Source organism: Phodopus roborovskii, unplaced genomic scaffold (genome assembly GCF_943737965.1).
Source record: "Phodopus roborovskii unplaced genomic scaffold, PHOROB, whole genome shotgun sequence".
Lineage (NCBI taxonomy): Eukaryota > Metazoa > Chordata > Mammalia > Rodentia > Cricetidae > Phodopus > Phodopus roborovskii.
The window spans coordinates 19,371,069-19,375,401 of record NW_026126588.1 but is presented as its reverse complement, the minus strand read 5'-3'; positions in this window follow the sequence as shown (position 1 = coordinate 19,375,401).

Here is a 4,333-nt window from a genome sequence, read left to right as displayed (position 1 = left end):
CTGAAGTGTGGAAAGTACTAGAAAGCCAGAGCAGAAGGTAGAGGTGGTCAGGCCCTTCTGAGACCATATGGCACTGCTAGCTAGACTGATAGTTTTCAATTTATTTTGTATGAAGGATAAATGGGTAGTTTTAAAAAAATCTCATTCTTTCAGCTTATGCTATGCAAGCGAGGCCCGTTCCAACAGGTAGGAATGAGCCCCGTGCATGGCAACGGTGTTTCTGTGACTTGGCACGTGCTTTCTCTTCTTCCCAGAAGTACCTCTTTTGTTTCCTCTTGTTGAGACCTTAGTCTCCTTCAGGACTCAACTTTAAACCCTGTTCCACCCCTAAACTTTCATCACCCGTCTTAGTTACTGATCTGCGGCTGGGAAGAGGCCACCGCGACCAAGGCAGTTTATAAAGAAAGCATTTAATTGGGAGGGGGGCGCTGGCGTACAGTTTCAGGGGCTGAGTCCTTGACCTCCATGGTGGGGAGCGTGGATGCAGGCGGGTGTGGGAGCTGAGAGCTCACACCTTATCTGCAAGTCAGAGGCAGAAGGAGAGAAAGAGAGCTGACTGGATTTTAAAACCTTCACGCCCACCCCCATTGACACGCCTCCTTCAACTAGGCCACACCTCCTAACCTTTCCCAAAACTAGGGGCCAAGCATTCAAATCTATGAGTCTGTTGTGACCATTCTCATCGGAACCACCCACCACACGGCCCATTCCCTGGGCACAACACCCCTCATGGCACCCAGTTTGATCCTCTCGTAGTCCTTACCTAAATGCCAAGGCTTACCTGAGTGGGCAATGGACAATAATTGGGTTTTTCTTAATCTCTAGTTAACTCAGAATTAGGACAATGCTTGGCACATAGTAGGTGCCTAATAAATCCCCCCTTTCTCTCTCCGCCCCCCCCCCCAGTGTCTTCATGTCTTCACTAAGAACTGGCTACTTTAAAAAAAGATTCATTTTTTATTTAACCTTTCTTTTATGCGTTTTGGGGTGAATATATCAGATCCCCTGGAACTAGATTTACAGACAGCTTTAAGCTGCCATGTGGGAGCTGGGAATTGAACCCTGGTCCTCTGGAAGGACAGCCAGTGCTCTTAACCCCCGAGCCAACTCTCCAGCCCGGAAAGATTCGTTTTTCAAATTTTACACAAATGAATATTTTGCCTGCATGCATGTGTTTGTACGGTGTGCGTGCTTGGTACCCAGGGAGGCCAGAAGAGGGCGCTGGATCGCTGGAACTGGAGTTACAGGTGTTAGTGAGCCTGCTACAGTAGTGCTGAGAACCCAACCCCGGGCCTTTGCAAGAGTGCGAGGTGCCCCACACTGCTGAATCTTTCTCCAGCCCCTGCGGCTGGCTACTGTGTCAGCTTTGGTCTATCCCTCCTGGCCCCTACTGCCAGTAACGGCGGACTGACACATGCCTGGGGACTTTTGCTTTGGCTTGGGGGACTCGGTGGACCCGCAGAGTTGTTAGAATGCTTATGGAACAAGCTGAGTTAGTTAGTGACTGAGACCCAGTGCCTGGGAACCTTTGGAGCTTTGGTGACAGGACCCTTTCCCACAGTCCCTCTCATTTCCACCAGGGGGCAGTGCTGACCAAGCTGTTCTCAGAAGTTTCAGGATGGAAGGGATGTAAATTAAGGTAGATTTAGAGTATGTGCTCAGGATTGCCTTGGACACAGCCTCCTGCATCCTGGGTTCACAGGATACATACCTCTATGTCTGGTTTTTGCATTGCTAGGGGTAGAACCCAGGACTTTGTGTTAACCAAGCATTTCACCAAAGGAGCCATATTCCTTTGTTCAACCTATGTATGGAATTCCCAGTGCTGTGTAAATGCTATGCAAACATGTTTGACCGTGCTGTTTAGGGAACAATGTCAGGTCTGTATGTATTCTCTGAAGGTGAAATTGCTCCCCTTTTATGAGACAAGACCAGGTGGCCTTGAATTCCTGCCTCTATCTAGGCATGCACTGCCATGCCAAGGCTGCAGATGGGCAGCTTTTACATGTGTGTGTGCGCATGTGAGTATATGCGTGCGTGCATGTATGTATGTGTGTATATGTGTGTATGTATATGTGTGTATATGTGTGTATGTATGTGTGTGTATGCATGCGTGCGTGTGTGTATGTGTGTGCGCATTTGAGTATGTGCGTTCGTGCATGTATGTATGTGTGTATATGCGTGTATGCATATATGTGTGTGTGTATGCATGCGTGTGCGTGTGTGTGTGTGCACGCGCGGGTGTGTGTGTGTGTGTGTTGGGGTATTGTTACGGTGCACATGTGACACTCGGAGGATAACTTGTGAGAGTTGGTTCTCTTCTTCGACCGTGTGAGTCCTGGGATTGGATTCAAGCCATCAAGCATGGCCGCAAGAGCCTTTACCCTCCCAGTCTCTTGGTAGGTCAGCAGATGGGCCCTGTTTGCACCTGACAAACCCTTGCTAGCCACTTCTGTGCCCATTCTGGCACTGCAGACCCCTGCTGTCTTATGTGATGACTTAGGGCTCCTAGGACGCTGATGGCTGGACCAGTGTCCCAGTTCACACAAGGCTCCAGACAGCCTACACTGCACCACACGCAGGCCTGGGCCCCCAAGGAGTCTGTAGCTTGCTCACCAGTTCAATCCTTCTCAGAGATCCACACAAGAGCAATGGTGGGGACTGGGAGAGGTGTGGAGGCCTCTAGAAAGTGCTCTGGCAATTTGCTGGCCCCATGTGGGGTCACAGGGTCTCGGTGCTTCTTGCAGTACTGACTATGGCCAGCAGAGGGCGCGCCAGTCCCTGCCGCACTTCTTTCTGATGGCCTGTATTATTTATTACCCTGTCCAGTCCTGTCCTGGGAGCACGCCTCCCCAGGCACCAGCTTTGCTGGAATGATGGCAATAAGACCTGCTATTTGTAAAACTCCTACTATGTGCCAACCCAGTCAGTTAAATACCGACAATGAGCCAGTAAGGAACCACTAAGGAGGGCAGAGACACCCAGCGAGGGCAGAAGGTTTTGCGGGGCTGGGGGGTGGGGAGTGGGGGATGGGGGATGGGGGGGCAGGATCTGATGTAGGCCAAGCTTGCTATGCGCCCAAGGATGACTTTGAACTCGATTCTTTTTTTTTAAATGTCTGTGTGCACAAATACAATGTTTAGCATGGGTGTGTAGCTCAGAGGGCAACTTTTGGACTTGGTCCTTTCCTACCTCCTAGCTTTGTGTGGGCTCTGGAGATTGAGCTCGGGTGGCCAGCGTCATGTGGCAAGCAAGCACCTTTACCCACCCAGCCATCTTCCAGGACAGAGAAGACTGATTCAGCGCTGGCTAGGAGAGTAATTTCTGTCCTTCCCTTCACAGGGGTTATGGCTAGGACTCACATTACATAAGATAGACGGACAAACCCGGCGTTGGTAGCACTTGCCTTTAATCCCAGCACTCGGGAGGCAGAGGCAGGTGGATCTCTGCGAGTTCGAGGCCAGCCTGGTCTACAGAGCTACATTGAGAAACCCTGTCTTAAAAAGAGAGAGAGATTAGTATATATTCCCTGAGATTGGTATATATTCCCTGAGATAGGTATATATTCCCTGAGATTGGTATATATTCCCTGAGATTGGTATATATTCCCTGAGAGAGATTGGTATATATTCCCTGAGATTGGTATATATTCCCTGAGATTGGTATATATTCCCTGAGATTGGTATATATTCCCTGAGAGAGATTGGTATATATTCCCTGAGATTGGTATATATTCCCTGAGATTGGTATATATTCCCTGAGATTGGTATATATTCCCTGAGATTGGTATATATTCCCTGAGAGAGATTGGTATATATTCCCTGAGATTGGTATATATTCCCTGAGATGATTGGTATATATTCCCTGAGATTGGTATATATTCCCTGAGATTGGTATATATTCCCTGAGATTGGTATATATTCCCTGAGATTGGTATATATTCCCTGAGATTGGTATATATTCCCTGAGATTGGTATATATTCCCTGAGAGAGATTGGTATATATTCCCTGAGATTGGTATATATTCCCTGAGATTGGTATATATTCCCTGAGATTGGTATATATTCCCTGAGATTGGTATATATTCCCTGAGATTGGTATATATTCCCTGAGATTGGTATATATTCCCTGAGATGATTAGTATATATTCCCTGAGATTAGTATATATTCCCTGTACAAATGGCCTTATGGCCTTTTCACACTCGTTTGTAATGCGCTTTGACCATATTTAACTCTCTTCGCCTTCTCCTGCTCTGTTCTCCCCTCTGATCCCCTCCCTCTTTCCAAAGAGTTCCTTCTAGCTGAGCATGGTGGCTCACGCCTGTGATCCCAG